General features: G+C 38.2%; 1 long non-coding RNA gene across 2 annotated transcripts in view; it reads left to right on the top strand.

Annotated features, from left to right (window-relative positions):
- The window catches only part of LOC112161521, a 38332-nt gene extending 16037 nt beyond the window's left edge, over positions 1 to 22295 (top strand). The window contains exons 3-4 of one of the 2 annotated variants that reach the window (XR_002921903.2): positions 20387 to 21238; positions 21931 to 22295. This is a non-coding gene — a long non-coding RNA (uncharacterized LOC112161521). Of the gene's footprint in view, positions 1 to 20386; positions 21592 to 21930 lie in introns of those variants that run through there. The other variant, XR_002921902.2, reaches the window with a different exon arrangement.
- The last annotated feature ends 3172 nt before the right edge of the window (positions 22296 to 25467 follow it).

The raw sequence follows: 25467 nt of genomic DNA on the forward strand, positions 1-25467 counted from the left end.
GATCAGTCAGTTTGAGCAGCAAGGGTCCGGAACCTCGGAATAAGCAGCTTCCATCTCCTTACCTGCTGGATGTCCATAAGATGTTCACCTGGGTCTTTGCCGTCGCTAGCATGCCTGAAAACAGAGCGCAGCAAGCGAGTGAAGTCTGCGTAGGAGAGGAGCGGCAAAGACCCAGCGGTCCACAGCGCGGCTAACCACTCCAAAGCTTCTCCGGTGAGTAAGGAGCACAAAAAAGAAACTTTAGACTCTTCTGTGGGCTATGCCTGAGCTTGTTGATGGAGATTTTCCCGCAAACTTGTCTGGTAATGAGAGACGTGGACCTCCTGCGGCGGAGGAGGCCGCTGAGATGTCAGGCGAGGTTGACATGGGTGGAGCTGGAGCCAGCGGAGTCAAGGGTGTCACCGGACTACCTGAAAGCCATTCCATGATGACGTCAGTGGCGGCCGTCAAACGGTGGAATTGTCTGCCGTGTTCTAGAAGCAGAGCTGCGAAACCTGAAGGGTTGGCTGGTGTAATAACTCCTGTTGCTGGATCCGGGTCAGACGAAGTATTCTGTAACGAGGAGGCTGAGGCGTTGAGATCCATATGCAGCAGCTTTTAATGGCAGAATATCCGACAAGGGCAAAAGCAAGGCGAGATCCAATATTCAGGCAACAGGTCAGACAAAGATCGAGGCAGGGAGTCAAGAGACAGGCAGAGGTCAAAACACAAGAAGGCAAATGGAAAAGAGTTGTATCAAAGGCAAATACAATACTTCGCAATGAGCCGAGTCCAGGAGGTGACCAAATACACAGAGATAATGAGCATGATGAGAACCATAATGAGGTGATTGCAGGACGGAGACAGGTCAGGAAATGGCTGGTTAGAACTCAGGTGAGGGGTCCCTCTGGTGGTTAGAGATGGAACTGGATGATGGATTCCTGACAGCGACAAAGTTTCCAGTTGAACACAACTAGCTGATTGGCAAAGATAGTGTAAAGTAAAGTAGCAGCAAAGTTGTGGGTGGATCATGGCTAACTGAGTGGAAAGGTTAACAGCTGTTCACCTGTAGTTGAGCGCCGAAGTTAGCGGCTGATCACCACTAGCTTAGCTGCGTAGTTAGACCAGAACTCATAAGCGTAAAAATGTTTTACCAACAATGACCTCCGTCAAATAACGGCAGATTTTTTGCCACGTAAAAAAATTATTCATTTTCACTTTATTTTAAATACTTTTAATTCCTCCAGTGTCAACATATTGAAGTTTGAGATTCCTCTAGATATTGTTTCAGGATACTGATTTTTTTTTATCTTTATTGTTCGTGGTTCTTTTTTTGTCTGATTCATTTCTCTGTCTTGGAACTGCCTTTTTTGTTATGTTTTAATTTAAAATTTCATTTCAGTAGAAAGGGCACATAATCACCCTTTCAGATTACTGGGATCCAACTATGACAAAAAACTTAAATAAAAATGTTTATTGGAAAATAAATATTAAAAAACACATTATATTTCAGATTCTGGGCGTTGAGTTTCACTAGACATGAAGGATGAAAAAATCGTCTTTAGCCTCTTGGCAAGTTTATTAAGAACAAAAGTCAAAACATGGAAACCTGTGTTTGGCTGTCAAAACATTCCACATTAGCATAAGCTGAGGGAATCTGCGGAATACTCATTAATTCATGATGTTATCCAGCCTTAGCGCGCTGTCACGACTTTTTTCATCTCCAAAATCATTCGGATAAATGAGAAAAACTCTTCAACTTATTCCTGAGCTCCTAAACTACTGAGCTGTGGATCTTTAGCAGCAGAGAACGAAGGTGGCAGAGGGAATTACCTTATTTTGCCTCATGGAGTGATAATGAAAACGAAAAAGCTAAATAATTTTCTCCAGCAAACTGCTCACTGAAAATAGTTATTTTACCAGGTACCCGATAATGTGACACACAACCCTGACCTCTGACCCTGGGCCTTGATGTGAAAGAAGGACATTAAATCACATTTGATCGTGATGCACAAATCACACTTTCAGATATTAAACACACAAGTGCTGCCTATTTACACTCATGTAGTTTTCTAGTTTTTTTAAACATAAACACTATTAAAAATGTTAAAACGTTGTGTTTTTAAAAACTTTAAGGATAGTTTTTTTTGTTAGGTTCTCTCTTTTTTACCCATAAAAGATAAACTTGGAAACTGAAAAAAATGTGATGGCTGCAGAATGACAAAATCAGTCCTAGACTCTGCAGGATTTTTTAAATTTAAAGTGATTTCTACTGGTCATTGTATGCACTATTTAATGGAGAAAGAAAGGGGAAAAAATGAATAAATACAAAAGTAATCACATTGTATAACTGTTAAGCAAAGTATTTGTATCATAGTACAGAAAATAAATATTTTGTCAAAAACGAAAGTTAACTCGCGTATACTTAAATTGCGCTTAAATTGCGCTTTATTACCTTCCATAAATGCAATTTAAAAAAAAAAAATTAATTGAATTATGGAAAAAAAATAGGTCCGGGAATCGATTAAAAAATGTAACTTATTAATCGCAAACCTAGAAAAAAATCCATCTTGATTTTTCTTTTTGTTCTTTTTTTTTGCCAACAGTATTTACCAACCATTTATCTGCAAATGATCACAATATGAAATAACACTCAGAATTGTACATTTGGAACATTTATTTGTAATAAATGCTACCGATCAATTAAAAAATGAATCAGATTAATTACACTTTTGGATTGTCATTAATCAGAATTAATTGGAATGTTTTACTAAAGCAAAGGACTGTTCCTTGTTAAGTGTAATGAATTTGTGTTATTAAATAATTAAGGTGCAAATTATTTTCGATTAATCACATCCGTTAACACGTTAACGTTCACAGGTCTAGAAAAAAAGAAGTTTTTACGCTTGGAGAAGGTGGTTTTTGAGGGGTATCGACATTTTTTGTAAAACTTTTCAAGTAAACGAGTCACATGACCAACAACCGGATACCACTCTTAACAGGTGCCACAAAACTTCCCACAGCATCAACTCATCAGAAGTTGAGCGTGTCATGCAGAAATGTTGGATCCACAGCTGCTCTGTAAAATGACCACAAATGTCTTCATCTGTAGCCGCTCCCACAAAGCTACCGCTCCACGCCGACGTCTCCTTTGATAGATGATGATGAGTGCTAGTACTGTGGCAGAAATCTGAATGTTTCTGCTGTAAATTAAAGTTTTTGAATGACTTATCACATGATTTGGAATGTGTTTATTATCATAATTATAATTTAGTGAAAACAGTATAATTGCGAGTGTAATTTTTTATTTTTTTTTTTTTACATTTCTAGGATTTTGATCAAGTTTTGCTCACATGTATAATGGAAATGCAGACGCCGAACGCTGGCTCCAACTTATAACCACAATGAGCAACGTGGAGGTCAGCGACTTGCTTAAGGACACTTTGGCACACGGGCGGGAACCAAACCTGCCGTTTTCTAATCAAAGGTCGAACCTTTATTGACCAATTTTCATGTAGCATATTTTCCGGACTATAAGTCGCACTTTTGGGAGAAAAGTCCTCTAGTGGTTGTTAGAGCAAACAACCACTAAAAGACAACCGGGGCTTATTGGGAAAATAACAAATATATGAGCCTATTTATGTCTAAAAAAACAAAGAACAAATAAATAAGTAGGAGTATAAGTCGCACCCCTGGCCAAGCTGAAAAAACTCTGACTTATACTCCGGAAAATTTGTTTTTGCCATGTTTGCACACACTATAGTGGCCCATTCTACCATGCAGATCTTCTCAAGAGCTGTGATATTTTGGAGGCTATTACTTCCACTGAGTCTCAAATGGAGTGACTTCCAGAGAATAGATAGACCATTACAAAAGCTTGAAACTTTTTTTAATGTGCTATGACAAAAAGCAACAGTTTTCTCTGTGCTTCCGAAAGAACTATAAGACATGCTTTAGTATACTTAATGTAAAATGTGAGAAAAAAGTTGCATGCAAAACAATGTTTTCCTCATCAAAAAAAAAAAAAAAGCATAGCGGAAACTAGTAAATCTACCACACAATGCAGGATATTAGTTACACAAACGAAGACACTGACAGACTCCTTACTCCTGAAATGAAGTTTGTGCTCCTAAATTAGACTGGTGGAGCTTCCATTGCTGCTATATGATGAACATACATCTACATTACTCAGAGATAAAGACATAACAACAACAGATGTTCTGCCTTTATGGGATTCTGTTTTGTGTTTCTCAAATGGGAACCATATGCAAAACTAAATAAAAAAAAAACATTATTTTTCTTCTTTTTTGCACTCCATCTGCAAAAGTTAATGTCAAATTTCTCAACTTCACTTGCATCCGTCACCATTTGGAACAACAGAACATTTCCATATCTGCGAGCATCAGTCGGTGTGAGTCATGAAGCGGCGCTCTCCTTGCACACCCTGACCCTGATTCTTCGCCTTTTGAAAGGCAAGCTGCCCTGTTAACTGCTGTTTGTGCTGCGAGGAATTCATTACTGCAGCGTTGTACATCTTCAGTGAAACACAGTAAAGGTATGTCATGGAAAATTGATGGCAACTTTCTCTTCTTTTTTTCTCATTTCATGCTGCAGTAACATTTAATGTTTGACATAAAGAACATTCAGTCAGTCTGCAGTCTTTTGATTGACTGCCATTTCTTCATCACTGAACCATCATAGAATCCACCCTTTTTCTGAAATCAGCAGATGTTTTGTCCTAAGATCTTAAACTTCTAGAATCTTGCAGGATTTTTTTAAATGATTGTTGCAGCACAAAAAGACGAAAGTTACTATTTTTTCATTAAAAAGTTATGATAAAAGTTGAACTCTTATCGTCATAATTTTAACAAGACAATGTGGGATGTACACATTTTAAAATAGTTGTCCCAGATTATAGAAGTGTAAATTTATATAACCTAAAAAGCTATTAAAATTATTGATGAAATTCCCAAATAAAAGTGATTTTTTTTAAAAGGGAAAAAATATTCATTTTCATGTTGGTGCAAAATGTAAAATTGAACAACTGTTTTATAACTACATGTTCATTTACATTAACACATAAACCATTAAGATATATTCATGTGGAAAAGTTCAATTTTAGGTGTGCAAAAAAAGATGGCACACAAAGTTTTTCAGAGTTTATGATTTACATTAAAATTATATCTTAAAAAAAAGAAAACAATCATAAATATTTCAAGAAGTCCACCCGTTCATCTGTTTCTAAACCTGCTTGTTTCTGGCCATTCATGCATGGAGTTGCTGGGGCCTATCCCAAGTTTTTTGAGCAAAAGCGGGGTACATCGTGGATGGTTTGCTAGTTCATCAGCAGACACTCACACTCACTTTCACACTGACCGGACAACTTAGAGTCACCAGTTAACCTGTGGAGCATGATCTTAGAGTGCTGGAGGAGGCTGAACTACCTGGAGAATACCCACACATGCCTGAGAGAACATGCTGGAAAAAATGAAAAACTGAACTTGTTATTCAACAGAGATATAATTTCAAAACAGCCGGTACTGTTTGAAGGACTCGTTGGAATACACGCTTGTATCCATGCCTGTTAATAGAATCCTTTTTGATATTATATTTGCATAAATTGTACATTTTGTACTTTGGTTTGAATGTAAAGCACACACCTTAACCATCATTAGCTTTAAACTAACGGAAAACTATATATATAGCATTACGTGTGATAATGCTAGTGTGAATGCTGTAAGCTGAATTTGGCAGCTGGAGATGCTAAAATTGATAGTTAAAAACGCTGAAGATGATAGCCAGCTAAAATATGAGTTAAGTGCCAAATTTGCCTATAAAACAGAAAAAGCACAAGTTAACCAAAACAGCTAGCAAGCAGCTGAAATATTAGCTAAACTCTTAATTAGCCTAAAAAATGGAAAAATCCTGAATTAGCCAAATTAGTTTGCATGTAGCTGAAATAGCACCTAAGCTTCTAAATTAGCTTAAAAACCCAAATAAATTCAAAACCAGTTGAAAAAGCTAGCAGAATGCCATTATAACTTTCAACTTTACTACACTCTGACTATAATATAAACTTTTAAATTAGTCAAAAAAGACTGAAAGTTCTCCTGAACCAAACATGGAGAAGTGATTACCATGTAATCAATTGTAAAACTTTTTAAATAAATAAAGACCTGGTCTACCTGCTTTTTTTCTGCATAAACGAGGTTTTGCAGATGAGTGCAACATGACAGAATTTGTTTGAAATGAGAACTTTTGGACAAATTTGCAGCAAAGTTGAGGTGATTGGAGAACATTGCAATGTCAGGAAAAGAGTGTTGGAATTCTCTGAATTTGTGACAATTGGTGCGATTGGGACTAAGTGAAGATAAAAATGACCAATATTTTTTTGTTTTGTTTTTACACATATTTGAGTTTATGACAGTAAAATGTTTTAAATACGCAGAAACGCTGACAGGCTGCTGAATTATTGTTTGACCTAAAAAGTGCTTTGATTCAGCTCCAAACGAGGAGCTATAGACAGGCTTATTTTGCAAGTGTCACCACCTGCATTGGACTAATGTTTCTTTTCTCTTTGGAGTGGTATCACAGATACAGCTTAACATCTAATCATGCCAGAGGGAAATCTAGTTGTTCCAATATGCAAATTGTCTCAATGCGGCACACGAGAGCTCTGCTCTGCATAGCAATTACGCTGATCTTCTGCTGATGGCTTTCCAGCATGGAGAGGGGAAATACACAACAACATTTTGAATTAACCCAAACAATTAGGTAGACCGTTGAGTTATTTGTTTAATTAGTCCTACAGTACTATTAAAGATAAGAATATGCGACATCAAAAGGGTGTGCAGACTAAAGGCATATTAGTCATACATATTCCTCCTAGGTCCTTGTATAATGAAACAAACATGTTGATAGTGTCTTAAAGACACTGGGTGACTCATTTGCATATTTTAACATTAGAAGTTTTGGTGCAAAAGTATGTAAAGTAGTTAATGGAAACTAGAACTGCAGACAGCTGAAACAATGTCTGCGGAAAAGTCTTTTAGAGAAAAAGCAGGAGCCAAGATGGATGGGGAGTATTTAAATGTCACTCTCCATTATTCACAGAAAGCATAGAAAGCTAGCAAATGGATGGGTGAAGGAGAAAGGGCAAGCAAAAGTTTTTGGCCAGAAGCCTGATAGCCAGGAGGCGAGGATTACTCGTTTGAGTGGCGGTTTGGTTGCTAGGTAAACCCCCACGAGTGGCCTTGAAAGCCGGTATTGAAACATCGCTTTATATTTCATGAGCTTTTGTCTGACCTTGAGTCTGCTCAACAACATGGACATCTTTGCTATATCTTTGTCTCTTCAAATGTTGACACAAAAAGTGCTCTGAGTCAGGTGGAAATTCAGAAATAAAATACTGATGAAGACGTTTTTTTTACTAGAACTTTGGTGCAAGTTTGCGATAAAAAAGAAACATATTGGGCAGTTTACGAAACCAAACTCTAGTTTTTGCTTTTTCCTTCTCTTTGATGGACTTCTTTTGTCTTTCCTTTATTTCTAGTGTATACCTGGTTTATTCTGATGTTCGTGTTTGTTTCCTGCTGTTAAGTCACGTCTTTCATCAGATAATTGCCCCATCGCATCAAGCAAATGCCTCCAAGCGCTTGTTGCTCTTGGCTAAACAATGATATGTCTTTGATTTGGTTTTAGCCTGTAGTCACCATTTGCTCAGGCTAACTGATCTCGGTTTGCACCTTTTACAGTTTATTATAACATTTAAAGGTTAGCATTTATTTGTGTTTTTATTTCTATTTATGTCAGTTTTCATAAGTAACCCTTTACATATGTAGTTCAACTGTTTGACATAATTTAAAAGACTAGACATGCATTCCAGATCTCTTATGCTACGTTCATACCACCCTCTGCAATGCGAGTTCAAGCAACCATGTCTAATGGAAAATCTATGAAAACATTTGAGATGTAGGGTACAAAACTTGCATGTTCATGCGTCACTTTGCACGTTTTTTTCTGTTTTTGGGTTCTACATACAAAATGTGCAGCACTCATTAAAAGGAAAACATTCTTAGTAATGTAAAGATGGCGTTCCTTTTAATTCACAGAAGTGACGACCATTTGAAAACTGATTGTACAAGAAATCAACAATTGTAGTTTGTTCCCGGCCCGAGTTCTACACCAAGTCTTTTATATATCAGAATAGAGCTGTTAAAGAAAAAAGCCTGGAGCAAGATTAGTGAGATTTGCACCGTTTCGACATTTTGCACCAAGCCTGTCTGAACTGGAGCTTCATGAACTAGTGAAGGTCCAGTGTGAACTCCATAAACTGAAGGGGTATGGTATATGCGCCCATTAGATATCAAACTTATTCATCATTAGTGGCTTTATTTCACGTCAGCCATGTTTTATTGTGCCAAACGTATTTTGTTCTATAAATATATATTTAACCCGAATAGATCTAGTGTCGATCAGTCCAACACATTCTCATCCCCAGTCGTCACATGTTGATGTTTGGTTAAGGACTCCTTCACATCACTATTCTAAGTTTTGAGTGTTCCAAACTCTTTGTTTGCTGACTTTTCGTAAATCAAGGGTCAGCAACTCTCTGGATGCGGTACTGGATGCAGTCCTCAGGAGGGGTCCGGTACCCAAAACCAGATACCTAAACTCCCAAAAGCTCCGCCATAAAGTATATCATGATCAACCATCTTCTTTTACTCTTTTTGGGACAAAATATAAGTGTTACAAAACAAATCTACAATGCCTGAGAGCAGGGATACACATTCTGGCAGGAGGACTTAACTTGGCACCACACCAGTACCAGACATGAACGGTGCCGGGTTAGGATACCGGTACTGGGTGAGGGTATTGCCGCGCTCCACCTCCCGGTACTGGTACTGGCCTGGACGTTGGGGATTTAATGGGAACAGCCAGCATGTCAAAAAATTATTTGGGGACACCCAAAATGTCAGTTTTTGATGCAGAAGGGTCCTTAACCACACATCAATATGTGACGACTTGGAGATGAGAATGTGTTGATCACAACAAATATACATGTTAATTTTAGCAAAATAAAACATTTAAAGACAAATGTGTTTTTTTTTGCAAGACGTTACTTGCAGTTTCACCCAGTTCTAATCTTAACCAACACCATGAAAGAAAAAAAAAATACTGACTATTGTAAATAGTCTGTAATAAATTTGTAATTTGCATTTGGTTGATTATAATTTGCCATTCTTACTGTATTCTGCTTGTATGTTTAACATCCATAAAGGTTTCAGGCTGTGAGGTCATAGTGGCAAAATATGAATGTTCTTTGTAAAGCAGTTTTCAGAATGTCTCAATTCTTTTGAAGGTTCTTCGACCCTGAGGGCAACAGCCGCTTGTTTGCATCAAATGGAATGTGGAGCCAGTCACTAAAACTCATTAGCACACGAGATTAATTCGCTGATGTACAAGGTCTATCCACTTCACTGAGGGATTTAAGGCTAGATTAGTATACACTGGTCTGATATTGTCTGACATCACTTTTAAAAAAATGTATTTCCTGAAGGGGTCAGACATGTTGACCTATGGTGCACTCTACCCTGATATTCATAACAATAACCTTAAAGATCTGATCCACTCATCGTTCTATCTATTCCAAAAGCGTTCCCAGTTATTTGGATTTTACCGATTTGAGCCAAAAGAAAAAAATATGCATCTTATTCTTGGACATAATTTCTTTATGATGGCAGTAGTTCATTCAAAATTTGCCTCTGAGTTGTGGGCGGGTCCCAACCACAACCTAACATTAGCGGTGCAACAAAAATACATCAAAGCTACGAAGCTAGACAGTTTTGAGCCAGACTCCAGCTCGGACGAGGAAAACAAAGACATTCATGGATCTGTTTGTGGTGTTAGTGGATGCATCTGAATACGGAAGCTTGTGGTTTGGCACAGCAGCTTTGATGTCAAAACTACAGACTTTTTTCCAATTACATTTTTGTATCTGCTCCAGATTCACACCAATTTGAATAAAGAAATATTCCGAAATGCAAACGTATCTCCTCCATTATGAGATAAATGCCTCAAGAACACCATTTTCATCTGAGTGGGTCTTTTAAAGGGCGGCTATAGAGCGGTGGAGCGGCTGAATCTGATCGGAAGGTTGCAGGTTTGATTCATGCCATTTGTCAAAGTGTCCTTGGACATGACACTAGAACCGCACGTTGCTCCTGGTGGTCTGATTGGTGACTGAAATGGCAGCAGAGTTCTCATTGGTGTGACTGTGAAAAACTTAATGAAGGTAGAAAAGAACTACATAAGTATAACTTAAACTTGAAAACTGAATCATCTTTTCAAAAATAGAAAGGCACACACAATAGTCATGAAAGCAAACCAGAGAAATTCTGCCAGAATCGGCTCGTTTGAGTCTGCAGATAAAAGCCTAAGTACAGGTGAAACAGATGCCACTAATTACCTCAGGAGGCAGAGGCCGGAGAAAAACTGTGACACAAGTCTTATAACACCCAGCCCACACACATGGTGCCAAGTGGAGAGCGGAAAAAGGGAACTCCAGCAATCCGCCTCATCTAATGAATGTCAACAGTGGGTGGTAACCTTTTCTCGCTTGTTTCATACTTACATGAAATCCACCTGTGGCGTCAGAAAGTTTAGGAACTGATACGTTAGTCCAGTGAAGCTTTAATGTCACCGGAATGGAACTTTGTTTGCAATATTACATATGGAAGAACTAAATCATCATTGGTTTAGTTTGCCATTAGTGTTTTATATATATATATATATATATATATATATAAATCAACAAACAACCAACAAAAAAGGGAATAGACTGAAGCCTATTAGATGCCTATTATTTAACATCCTGCACCTCGGCGGCCGTGGTGCAGCGGTAGGGCGGTCGACTCCTGATCAGAAGTGAGCGGGCTCGACTCCCGCCTTGCCTGCCCATGTGTCGAAGTGTCCTTGGGCAAGACACTGAACCCTGAATTTCCTCTGGTGGGAGGTTTGTGCCAGTGTTCGGCAGCGGAGCCTATGTGTGCGTGAATGGGTGAATGGGTCTGTGACTGGGCAGCGCTTTGGGCCCTTGAAGGAGGGTGGAAAACGCTATACAAGTACGCCATTTACCATACGCCATTTACCATACGCCATTTACCTACAACAGGGGTGTCAATCACACAGGAGACCAAAATCCAAAATACACCTTAGGTCGCGGCCCAGACAGGATAAACATTTATTGAACACCCTAAAACTACATTTTTAAAACTTAAAAACTTAACTTTTTACCATAATTATGAATTAGAAATATAGCATTAATTGCGTTAATGCTAGTTTGAAAGCTGAATTTGGCTGCTGAAGATGATAGTACTGATAGCTGAAAATGCTGAAGCTGATAGCGAGCTAAGATGCTGCTAAATGCCAAGTTAGCATAAAAAGAATACTTAGGTTAGCCAAAACAACCAGAAATTAGCTGAAAAATAGCTAAACTTCAAAATATCCTAAAAAACTGAAAAAAGCCAAAATTGGGCAAAACAGCTAGCGTGTAAATATTAGCCTAACTCCAAAACATCCTAAAAAACTTAAAAAGAAAAGCCTAAGTTAACCAGAACAGCTAGCATGTAGCTGAAATATTAGCTAAACTCCAAAAAAACCTAAAAAATCTTAGTAAATGCCCAAATAATCCAAAAAGCTAGCAGAATGCCAATTTTTAAAACTTTAAAACCGCAACTTTTTAACATAATTATGAATAATAAAAAAAATCATAAAATGTAATAAAAATCTAATAAAATAAAACGAAATCAAATCCTTTTACATATGTATTTTGTAATCATTTGTACATTTAGGTTTTAGGCTTTTTTTAAACTGCAAAAAAGTACTTACGTTTAATTTATCACTCCATTCCAAAATTTCACACCAAGAACTGAAACTAATCTCGCCTTGAAATGAGTTTTAACTTTAACCTGTTCAAAGTGATAAAGACCTCTTAAATCATACTGACTAACTCTTATTTATAACTCTATAAATAAATACTTGACTATAAACAAAGTCCTTTAATTTAAAATTTGTAGTTCTAAGTCAAGAATTTGTTGGTTCACAGTATCCTTTTCTAGTAACTATTCCAATAGCTTTCTTTTGTAATTAAACCAAATATTCAGTGATAGTTTTTCCTGCATTTCCCCAAATTTCTGCACAATATGAAAGACTCTGAACACATGAACAGTAAACGAGATACAAACTCTTTTTGTTTGATTTTAAGCAGAATGCCAGTAGATCTAGAACAGGGGTCTGCAACCATTAACAGTAGAAGATCCATTTGGTTCAACATCTTATGGACCAAAACCAGGTCAGAGCCAGTAAGCTTCACCTCATAGAAAAACACACTTCATGTATCTTTTTGTGGCTGTTAATCCATTAATTTATCAAATATATATTTGAAATGTTCTCTGCAATTTTATATATACAGTAGTGCATTCAAGTTCCTTTCAAAATAAAGCACATCCAGTGTTTAATCAGGTCCTCCAGCTGCAGCAGATTTACTTTAATTAATAAATGTAAGAAACATGAGATTTTCTACCATTATGACCTCCATCCTTTTTCTTCTTTAAGTGAATAAAAACATGACAACATTAGTGTAGAATCAACTAGAATCAAAAAGAAAAAGGGACGAGGAATAGCCTGACAGGTGGAGTGTAGTCGCATTACTGTTGTCAAGTTGCAATTGATGGTCCTAACCAAGAGGTTTTTGACTACCAAGAGTATCTGAAAAGGTTTTATAAGATGAAACATTGACGAGTCAAATGCTCTGCCGCAGGCGCTTCACTGTGCAAATGAGGAGCTGCGTAGTAATGAGTTAATGTTTGTCACACAATCCCATGTTCAGTAAATGTCCAAGGATCTGAGGTGTTATTTACTAACAATCACTTAGAAGAAAATAAAGAAATAAACTTGAAATTAAATATTACTAATTTTTCCTTTATTCCTGTTAGTATACTTGCTAGAATAGTCCATTTGTAATACATTTGGGAGCAAAAGTTAAAGTACACAAATCTGAGGTCGCAATGAGACACGACCACCACCTTAATTTAACCCAGGAAAAATCCTCTCAATCAACTTTGTTTGGGCTGTTGACCTCTATAAATGAGACTTGCCACATTTTTGACAATGTAAAAAAGAATTCTTTAATTCCTGAAATTATAGTCTAAAACCGTCCGTGTGCTGCTCCCTACAGGTTGAAACAAAGTATTACAGTTGAATTTTGTAATTGGTCATTTGGTGTAAATCCCACGTCATTTCAGAAATTTCAAATTGTCATGCTGTGCAGCTCAAGGATAAAAGCCCCGCCCATCTTTGATTCTGTAACGGTTGGTTGTTAGCGTGTTAGCTTTAGCATGGGTCTACTGGCTTGCACAACTTTCTAGTGTAATTGGTGTTGAATCCAGCAAACCCTGTCCTCGTGGTGGATTTGTAATGAAAGTTTGACTCTGGATTGTCAGCTTAATACGTCAAGTTTTTTTGTTATGCTATGATGCTAGCACCATTTTACCATTCAGACAGGGGTCCTACTCAGTCTCGACCATTAGCGACTGGCTCAGGAGAAGGTGAAGGAGACAAATCCTCCACAAAAAGTTCTGTGGGGAAACTGGCATCTGTTTTGGTGGACCACTCTCCTTTTTGAAGATACTACACAACCTCAAGCTAACTTCACTGTCAGTCACAGATCAAGACCACACTTCCCCTGCTCAGCCCCGCCCCTTTTTCTCTGCATTTTTTAAAACTCTGGGCTGAAAAGTGAGTCAGGTTCCAACTGTCCTTTTATTTTCCTCTATGTTATTGACTTTCTGTATCATTTTGATATAAATTAATATTTCAAACCTTTCCATTGACAGAAGAAAAAAATAGTTTTGTGGTCATTTAGAGGAAACTTGTAATCAAACCATTTTTTGTCAACTACATTTAGCAACTCATCAACATTTTTTTCTGTACAAAAAATATCAGTGTCATTGGCAAACAGTAAATCTCAACTTTTTTCATAAAAAATAATTATGTGTATTGAAAAAAGTTTTGTGCCTCGTGGGAGTCCATATACTATTGTATCGCATGTCGTTAGGTTATTCAACTCCTAATTTAGGATGCAAACACACAAGAGCTCTATGATTAAGATGCAAACACGAATAAACCGGTTAGCCAGCAACTTTTAATAGTTCATTTGAGTTTTCTGTCTCTGTCATCATTTATCTTGCAGTTAATGGCACAGAACACTGTTGTTGAGACTATTTGGCCAATTTCCCCACAATTGAAAAACATTTTCAGCCGTATCAGCACAACTGATAGTGTCGCTAAACAGGAAATCATGAGGAATTTTGCTAAACAAAAAAGTCTGAAGGTGGTTTAAAAATGTAATATGAACACCCCTTGGAACAGGCTTTCTAGGTAAATGTGCCACACATCTAGGTTCTGGCAATTAAAAATGAAAGGGTGATTATTCCTATGTCTTTTGTTTTGTGCCAAATGAATCTTCTTGCAGCCGTTGTCAGTGAGCTGGCTGTAAACATTTCCCCAAGGCGTCCGTGGTGCTTATTTCTCAATAACCACACACAAGCTCCGCTGAAAGAGCCATTCATCATGGTCGTAGAAGAGAAAGTGCCATAGATCAGGCTTCTAATTTGAATGTGAATGAAGTGTCAGATCAATGACTGACCTGAAAATGAGCACAAATGAAAGATGGGACGGAACCTGTTTTTAACAATGCCACAAAGCACGGATTTTCGTCAGCGGGACTCTGTCGTAGTCTTTCACATTTGTCTGAGCAGCCTAGAGCGAAGCCGGTCTTCAGTTCCTGGGATGGTGTCCTGGGTTGCCTTCGTGGCTCAGAGATTGATGACCACAGGGAAAAGCAGCAGCTGCAGGACAGAAAACGTCCTTTTGCAGTCGCTCAATGGCATTTTTCTCTTCAAGCTGATATTTCTGATCCTCTGGTTCAGTTTGGAGACTCATTTCTGTTTAAATCAGAACCACTGTCTCCTCACTCACTGTTTCCAGGAAGTATCTTGCATGCCGAGGTTCTCTGTTACTTTTGAAACATTTGTTGCCAGTTTTCAATAGGTTGCGTTGTGTCCCAGGACATTTCCTTCTTTCTCTTGTAAACTTCAGTGAGCAGGTGCCGGGCTGCGATTGGTGTGGTGCTCCAGCACCAGGAGTGGATTGGCTGCTGGAAATTGCACCTGGAATCACACTTGCTATAAAAAGAATCAGAAAGAAGACCAAGAAGAGAATCATTGGACATCTTCCACCTCTCCCAAAACCGGCTATAAGCAGCGTAGAGTTTTAGGAGTGGACTCCTATTTATTTTTAACCATGTTTTTCTCTTGTTTTGTTAAATAATATCTTTTTTGTATTTTGTCTAGCTAGAGACTTGGGTTTTTGTTAGGTAGGCCTGTTTTGGGGTTGTTATTTTGGGTTTGCTCTACTCTGAAGTAAATGGTCAAGCTTTTAAATAAAATCTCTTAACTTGCTTTAAGTTTTGTTTGGTTTTGAGACTGGGGTTAGATGGGGCCTTATTTTAAGTTGCATCCTTTTTGGGCCACTATATGGGGGTCAATTCGGGGCTCAACGCCAGTACCAAGCCAGACTGTTTATTTAGAACTGCAGCTCTTCGGTCTTTATTCACTTTGGTTGTTAACTGGGGAACTGGGTGTATAGTGGGAGGAAACAGGGGATGTAGGGGTGTTAATTTTGAGTAAATAGCTTGTTTTGTGTGTATTTATTTTTAAAGAATTTGCTTTTTTAATGTGCTTTTTACTTGCTTTTATGTAAAGCGCCTTGTGTTTCATTTGAGTGAAAGGCACTATATAAATAAAGTTTGAGTAACAGTTGTCTGGTTGCAAAAACATCTGATTCCTATGTGGAGAAGAGTTCTTAAAATGTCAACTTTTGCATCTTCTAGCAGTGTTGTTAAAAACTTCTGCAGAGAAGACTTTAAAGCCTCACTTTGATTATCTTTTGACCTATTTTAAAAGCACTCCTGGTAATCTTTAAATACGACTTTGCCATTTATACACAAAAAAAAACCAAAAACAAAAACAAAAAAAACCTGTATTTTTCTAAGAACATAGTCTCAGCAGAGTGGCTGAAATTCACTTCTGACTTGTGTGTCGGACTTCTTCGGTGGAGTAACCCCGCCCCCTCTTCTGGTCTGGTTACACGGCAAGCTTACAGCCCTCACACATCTATAGCTGAACTTTACAACAAAAATGGAAAGTATTGGAGCTCTCCAGTCGGACAGTTTGATCCAGATCCCAGCTCAGACGAGGAAAACAAAGACGTTCATGGATTTAGTCGCCAATAAGTGGATGGATCAGAACGAAATGGAGCTGGGAGACTTTGAACCATCTAGTATGTCTTCTACATCCACCGTCTCCTGCTGATCCAAAATCCACCGTTATCAGGGAGCAGACGGTGTGACCACATCACTCCTCTACTGCGCTCGCTTCACAATAAGGTAAGATTCTACTTGTGGTTTTTAGATGTTTAAATGATCTGGCTCCTCAGTATTTTTCAGAACTTTTACATTTTTATCGTCCACGTCGAGTCCTTCTGAAGATCAGATGCTTTTAACGGTTCCCAGGACTCGACTTGTGACCAGAGGAGACTCAAGCTTTTCAGTTACCACTCCTAAACTCTGGACAGTTTTCCCCTTTTCTGTGAGGTCTGTCAGATCAATCAGTGATTTTAAATCCCTTTTTTAGAATAAAGAAATGTTAAAATGCAAATACAAGCTTATTTTTTTAATAGATGTCCTCCGTGAGGAAAAAAAAGCGACAAGAACTTGTTAAAAAACACAATTTTTAAAAATAAAAACAAGTATTAAGGTTCCTGGTTTTTGTTTTAGTTGCTGAAACTTCAGTCTGATACTTACAGAGAAAAGTTCTTGAAAGAAAACTTAATGTCTTCGACCTCTTTTGTTGTTGCCTCCTGCACAGATAACATCTGCAGGTGAAGAGCATCCAGCTGCTTCTGGAGATTATTTTTCTCTCTTTCCTCCAAGAGCCCTTTGGATTTTTTTTAAACTCATTTACAGCATATGCATCCTTCAGCTCTTCAATATCTCCTTGGAGGTCCTTCTTCTTTTGTTGTTTCATGTTGCTTTGAACTTGATCTGCATCTCTTCGTGGTCTCTGGAGTTCTCTCTTTGTTTCCTTCCTCCAATTAATAAATACTTCTTTGAGGCTCTTTTGCTCTGCCATTGTTTTGTTGCCTCTAAATTCTTGGATTAGCTGTGATACTTTCCTGTTTTTCAAGTAGTTTGACATCTTTATTTGTTAGCAGAAATTGCTGCCAATCAATCATATGTTGGGAAGGATTGGTGTTCATGTTGCACGGATGGTTTTGTCTGGTTTGCCATCTTAAAAACTGTTTTAAAAACACAACAGTTGAACAGATGAAATCACAGCTGACGTGTATAAATGAGCTGGAATAGGAATGATTGACAGATGCATAAATGACTTTTGAAAATATCAAAAGCAGTGTTTTATGGATCTGGGATGAAGCTAATAGCTGAGATTATTGTTATCTGATAATCTGTGATTGCTGTAGATTCTATTTCTAAACTGGTAATTGACTGTATCTGAGATCTGGACCGAGTAGGGGTGATGTCACCTATAAAAAGTGGCTTGATTTGAGCTCCAACAAAATGAACTTCATTCAGTCGTCCTTTTTTCACAATACAGATGACACCATGTTGGAGCCAGACGATGTCAGTAAGCAGTGATTGGTCCTAGTCGATATGAGTCTTTGTTTCTATGGCAACCACTCTCACTGAGCTTGTTGGAAGGCCACACCCCTCGGGTTAGGTAGCATCTATCAATGTTTTCAATGTTCAACATGAGACCACAGACCTACATTTATTGAGGATCCTAATTGGTTAGATTCGAGCTTGAATAACTTTCATTACAAATGTCAAATATGATTGAGAGTACTATTCTACTCATAATGTGCAAGATGTTAAAGCATCCTCTGTCAAGTATGCGTGCTATTACACATGTAACCGTTTATGGCTAAAGGTAAATTGCAGGCAGGCTAACAGGTGTGCTGAGGATGCTCAGCTGTGTTTGGCACCACAACGATGAGTGGGCTTGAAAGAGAGAAAGGTGAGAGGAGGATCCACTGAGAACAAAAGTCAGATCTGGTTCCAGCTGCCAGCATTATGCCTCAGAAGAATGAATAATGAAATGTTTGTGGCACATCGCACAGAGGTTTTTCTTCATTTAAACCTACTTAAAAGACTGAGATACGAGATTTTTTTTGTTTGTTTCCACTGAAAGCAAATCTTAAGTTTATGGTTTGTTTGTGGTGTGAGCTTCCTCCATGTCGGTCCTATGATTTGACAAGACATCATATATGTTTCCCAGTGTGTCTTTTTGTAATGCTAGGTTTACATCGGTCTTGAAAATGTGCAAACAAGTTACCAATTCCAATGAAAAGTTTACTTAAATGCACATATATGCGTGTTTCAGGCTTCTGCGTTGGAATCTCTTGTGTTACCACATTGCTCCGCAAGTTTCTACAAGCGTTTTTGGGCTCTATGTACAAACTACAAAACCATTACATGCTCAATGAAAGTTAGTAGAACTTTGACCAATCAAGGACTCAGATTTGGTATATGTCAACAAGCCTCTCATATATCGGAATACTGCTGTCAAAGAAAAAGTCTGGACCAAGATTTGTGAGATTTGCAGCGTTTGGCACCAAGCCTCTTCCAACTGTAGGTACATGCGCTGGTATCTGGTAGCAACAGTCCAGGTTAAACGCTAGAGCACATTCAAGAACCAGTGTTCAGCATGTTCTTGAACGTGACACATGTTCGGTGTGAACGTAGCATTAGGCGTTTCCGTTGGTTGGGTCAAAGTTTGGTTAATTCTTTAGATTGACTCTTTTCCTGTTGACTTATCTTGAGGACCCAGTTCTATAAAGGTCTCCTATTTTTTGTACAGTTAAATCTCAAAAAAATAAAAAGTGTCCCCCATGAGATTCCAGACAAATGTTTGAAGTGTTTCCTTGCAGAAATGTTTCCCTCTTCAGAAGGTACGGAAGTGTCGGAATCAGTGAAGACGGACAAGGATGATGTCATGAATTGCATAGTTCATATCTTTACTATTACAGACTCTAGATCCAAGTGCCACAAGAAACACAAAACAAACAAAGGTTATAAAAATAAAAACATTCATGACAAGAAAAGTATAAAGACCAATAAAAACAAGACATAAAATTACCAAATATCATAAACCTAATAACTAAAATGGTTGCAGACTTAAACAATTTCAAGGTTTAAAAGAACCGATCCCACCAAAAGATCCAAATTGGGAACTGGTATCTAAAAGTGCTGACCCTTACATTGAAGAGAGTTAAATCATTTTGTTATTTGAAGCATTTAGACGATAAATAAAACCATAGACAACATGTCTCAACAAAGGATTAACTCTTTCACCAACAAACAAACGGTTTACGCTGCACCACTGTGGTTGTTTTAATAACATTTTATAGGACATCTTTATAGGCAACCTGCAGCCTCCTCATGCTAGACGCCCTGTAGTTGGCCCACAGGGGGGCAGTACACGATGGTGTGCAGTAATGTTAATACGCCCAGTTTGCATTCAGAATCTTTTCTAAAACTTTAAAGTTAAAATTGTGTTTTTTTTAAAGTAAACACCTTTTCAAACTGTCTTTGCACAGAACATTTGGAGCACAGCACATCCGGGCTTCTGTTCTGTACATCTCGAAGCAGATAAACTGAGTGCAAAGTGACTGCAGTAGTTTGGAAGTGAGACATTCGGGTCATACTGTGTTTACAGTATATTGACAGCAGGAAGATTGCATTCGTTACCAAAAAGAAAAGTTGAAATGAAAAGACATGCCCATGGGGGGTGTTTGTGCGTCCTGTGGATCCAGATCTTTTGTAGATCTAGGAAACACACTGATTTATCTCTGTCCTATTTGATGCTGCTTGTTGAATTTATAATGGAATGGCAGTAAACATGTAAAATGAGGTTGAGTCTGGAATATTGCAGCTTCTCTGTCACACGTTTTTCCAGTGCAGCTTCTTTGACTAATACTTTATATTTCAGGGTGAATCATCATTTCTTTTTTATGTTTTATGTAAAGTTTGACATTTACAAAAGTCTAAAAGTCAAGATCAGGATTCCTGGTTATGGCAGTGCAACAGGTGTTCTTCTTAGCTGTGTGGAATGAACATTTCAAAGAAAGTGACTAAACTCTTCTCTTGGGTGACTGGATTAAACCATCATTATTAGTACACTCAACACTCCAGATTACTAGCTGCCAAATGTTTAAAAAATTCAACATTTGATACAAAATTAATAAGTGTTAATTAAAATGTTTGCAGGCGGATGAAGCCTGGAGTGGGTCTTCCTCTGAGGGATGAAGAGGAGAAGAAGAAGATGTCTTGGCCACTCAGACAGACTGGCACACATCCCTGTTGGACTTGGCGTTTTCCAATCACCTACACTGTCACTGAGAGGAAAACGGGAGCTAAGAAATAAAAGTGTTGAAGGGGGCTTTAAATGATAGTACTTAAGCCATTCTTCCCACGAGGCTCGGATTCCTTTTAAGATGCGTCAGTGAGGATTCTCATTTATCCGGGTCATGTTATCACAGAATTTTCAGGGCAACTTTAAACCTTTAAAGTCCAGCTACCCTGAGGAACAGAAATCCTGTCATTTTGTGATATTATTCATTAGTATAATAGTCTCAGTGTTACGTTACTCCCACACTATAAACTTCAAATCGTACCTTAAATAATTGCTAGAAAATTTTGAGGGTAGGAAAGCCAAAAGATTGAGATTGACGGACAGACAGAGTTAATTACACCTTTTTAAAGTAAGCTTAATAGATTTTCAAGATATACAAGATAAAGTATATCGTTTATCTTGCATTGGAAGGTTTTTGGGGGTTTTTTTACCATATGAATGCTAGACTGTTGACTCCTTGTTGTAGTGGTTGCTGCTCTAACTCTGCCTCATGGCTGTTATTTGGAGTGATCACAGCAATTGATTCAAATTAATTATTCTTCCAACAGCAAAGGTGATGTTCTGAAATGTGTTGTAGACTTGATCGGGACATCCTGTTCATGGTTTGGGGCTCCGCAGACATCCAGTTCTATTGGCCAACTTCCCATGTACCATTCCGATCAGACTTTGGAAAGCTCTATATCTGGAAGTTCCAACTAGGGGCAAAGGTACTTCTTGAGATACTTGGGTACATTGCAGTGCGTACATACTAAGCATTCTTGGCAAGCTGTTTTTTTAATCTGTTTTTCCGAATGTGAGTGAAGCAAAAGTCTCAGTATAACCCAAAAAACAGCGACAGAAGATAAACAAACGGCTCAAACATCCATCATTTGGACTTGTTTAAAGATTTAGGACCAATTTGGAGCCAAAAAAGAAAACCCGGGCATCTGATGAAGACCACACTTACTACACTTGGTGCAATTGTCCTTACTTTGATCCTAGAACAAGTCTGGAGGACATGTCAAAATCAGAAAAATAAATGACAACACCAAGAGTCTGAGCATGAACAAAAAAAAAAAAATAGATGTTATTGACAGAGCAGGGTACACAATACCAAAAAAGGATTAGGAATAACTCCTCCAGACAACTTCTTTCCATCCACAAAAAGACTCCCTAAACACAAATACACACAGAGTGGTCAGCTGGGACCCCAATTTATCCACTTAAATGCTTTTTCTGCATCTAATGAGACAATGGTAGCTTTACTGTTATTAATAGCAGAGTGTTCCATTAAATCAATGTCTGCATACATTGTCAGTCAAATGCTTACCTTAATGAATCCTGTCTCATCACCATCAGGGTGATTTATGTGTGGTATAATTTTCTCTAATGTCCTTTCATGTGCTTTGCATATTTTAAGGTCTATGCTGATGGAAAAGATGAGGCAGTCACTCGATGGAGCTGTCAGCTCTTTGCCTGGTTTGAGGAAACAAATGATGTTTGCTGAATTCATATTTGTTGATAATTTATGGATTTCTCTTTTAAAAAATTACACTCGACTTTTGATTAAAGAGCTACCTGACCCATTTATAAAGTTGTAAACTCGAGTTCAGTTGAGTTTTATTTGTCACAAGATTTTGTTCAACCTTAAAAATGACAGAAGAAAAGATGTAAATGGTGATGAAAAAGCTGCAATGCTTGCTTTGGCTGTTTTACTTAAATTAATTGACTTTAAGAATGTAATAAAAAACATGGCCCACAAATAAATCTTGAACCTAAAAATCACTTTTTTACAGTTAAAAACGTCTTCTTTTCCTCGTCTGCTTGCATAAAAAATGTCAAACTGTACGGATGGACAGCTCCAATATTGTTTGCCATTTTTGTTGTGCCTGTAATGTCAGGTTGGAATTGTTAGATGCTGTAAGCTAGCAGGACAGACTTTAAACAAAGGGTTACACTCTGTATTTTCTAGGGGTGTAATGCTACGTTTACAACAAGTGCAATTTGCAGGGCAGATGTGGCTAGTTGAAATGCTAAGTCACTGGCACAGACGTGAGTTAACGATGATTTGAGCGGCGGCGCAGCGGTCTGGCAGCAACACAAATTGGGTGGCGCGGCCAGAGTTCAAATACCTGAATTCTGGCAGGTCACTGTGTCGAATCTACAAATCAGGAACTCGGCTTTTGACACGTGACGTTTTCAGTGCCTCGATCAGCAGGTGGAATACTCATCCAATGTGAGCGTTTTCGTCCTGAACTCCCATCTATTTCTTAACCCACTGGAGCCATGGGGTTACCAGAGCTCGTCCCAGCTACTGTTGGGACTGTTCTGGAATGATCTCTTGCCTTTAACACCCACGGTGTTGCAGCCAATCAGCCTCCCGGGGACCAGCGGAGATCGCTCCCTCGATACACCGACAGGCAGACAGCCGCTGCACGGTGCGGAGGCTGCTGGATTGGGCTTCCTGAACTTTGAGAAGTTTTTCTTATTTTCCTCAAGCTAATAATAATATAAAAGTTTCCCTAATTTTATTTTTGTTTTGTTTTAATGTTTTCCCTCTCAGGTTATTGTGAGACGGTGAGCCTTCAAACTCAGTCGCAGAGACACAGAAACACAGTGGAAGGTGCTGTCATACAGACACAGCCCATGGAGTGAGATAGAAGCTCCGTTTGAATGATCACATAAACCCAAACATGGGTGTTTTAATTTGCATATTCTGCTATCAGCTACACATGTATCAGTGAGATCAGACGCTCCATGTGTGCTACATGTCTGCCACTTGTTTGTCTCACACACACATTAAAAGGCTGAGTGAGTAATACAGGAATGTTTGTCTGCTCTCACAGAGTGGGGATCCTCTACAGCCCATATTGACTTTGTCTTCACAGCTGTCATGAACTAATTTCATGCTTGGAGTGGCTCTCCTCCTTGTTGGTACAGCAGTGAGGATGTGCATTGAAAAAAAAGTGGTCACAATGTCTGCAGCCAATGAACCGTTGACGCTTCAATGAAATGTCACAATGTTTTATCTTGTATTATGTTGTTACTTTTTTTTTAAAGTTATAATAATGTGGGTTTCTTAGTATGGGGTTGCTTTTCTCTATCTTTACCAAGGACAGTCTAAATGATTTCCCGCCAGATGGTACATTGTTTATGGGATCTCAAGTAGCGAGAGGAGGAGAGGCATCACGACAGGTGATGGAGTCACTATAGGAGACAAGAGGCAAATTATATCGCTTTAGAATAAGATGAAACTGTCAGGATGTCTCGCCTCTGAACTTTATTCGGTCATGTTTCCTGACTTTTGTCAGGACCACGTCATCAGTCATCGCTTCTATTGTCTGGCCCTCCATACAAGTCTCTGACTTTGACCTTTAAGCACCTGTAGACTTTTAGCATTCGTGGCAAGTCTCATCCCTTAGCAAAAAGTAGTCTAGTAAAGTGTACTACAAGTACACTTTGTACTAAAAGTGAGGCAGAATACTTGAATTTTTCTTATGTTCTATCTAGATATTCTAATTTTGTACCAATTTAGTCTGACGCAGTTTTTAGTTAATTTCATTCCTTCACTAAACATACATGGTCTATAGCACATGTGTCGATGCTAAGGGCCGGGGGCTGGATCCAGCCTGCAGGGAGATTAGATCTGGCCCTTCAGATCATTTTATTTATTGTTATTAATGACCCGGTGTTATCTTGCACTGGTAACATATTGCAACTCATTCTCATTTCCAACTCGTCACATATTGCCGTTTGGTGAAGGACCCCTCCGTGCCAAAACTGTACGTTTTGCGTGTCCCCATCTCGTTTTTTGACGTGCTGGCCGTTCCAAGTAAATTAGGGGTCCCAACTTCCAGGCTGCAAATCGGTACCAGGACCTGGACCGCACCAGTATCCTTACCCTAACCTGGTACTGAACGTGGGTTGGTATCGGACGTGGGTCAGTACCAGTTCCGGATGCAGTACCAGACATGGACCAGGCCAGGGTTAGGGTACCGGTCGAGACCGTGTCCCGAGGTTCGGTCCGCAGTAAAAATGTACGTTTTTAAAGTATTACAATTTAATTCCAGTGTGTTTAATAAATGTTTATGCTGTGACATAGGGTGGGAGTATACTTGCTTTTAGTGCTAGCAATATGGATAAAATGTATACATTTATAAAATAAAATTTATTTTAAATTGCAATGACAATATTTATCATGAAATACCACAAAAAAGTATATTTTCTGTTATTCTGTGAAAAAAATGGTAAAACGTCATTACTTAGTTGATTGTTTATTTAAGACAGGGACAGCATACATTAATAAAACATTTAAAAATGCATATATATGACATTATGAGGCTAATTTCCATCTTTAGTTCCTATAGAAAAGGTTGACGGTCTCCAAGTAAAAGGACAACTTACTAATGTCTCTGACATATTTTTTCCGGTAACATATAACTGAATCGTCACCAATGAGAACATTTTTCTAAAGTCCACAACAGTTTCGAGTTTTTCGATAGGAAAACATATTTTTGCCCAAAGGTTCAGGAATAAACATAAACAAATAAAAATGATTGAAATGATAAAAGGGATAGATAGTTTTCTATCACCCACACAATATGTATCATCATATTGCTGTACTTATATTCAAGTATACTTAATAAAATGAACAAAGTAGAGATGTTCTAACTTAATCTAAGTGTTTCACTCCATGTTTTTACTTTGTTTTTTATTTAGAAATAAATTGTATTAAAATGTTTTGATAGGATCCTCAAGAAGTCAGCTTAATGTTATCTTCATAAAATTAAGGGATCTTTTCTTAATAGGAAGGCTAACTTTAAACCCAGTCGGGCTCGAACCACAACACTTACCTTTGTGTGGCACTACTTTTGATCTTGTTTTTTCATAACTTTTGTTTTTGTTTTTACTATTACTTACAGTACAAATTACAGACAGACTATGTAAACATGGAACC

The sequence above is a fragment of the Oryzias melastigma genome, linkage group LG15 (assembly GCF_002922805.2).
Source record: "Oryzias melastigma strain HK-1 linkage group LG15, ASM292280v2, whole genome shotgun sequence".
In the NCBI taxonomy this organism is placed as follows: domain Eukaryota; kingdom Metazoa; phylum Chordata; class Actinopteri; order Beloniformes; family Adrianichthyidae; genus Oryzias; species Oryzias melastigma.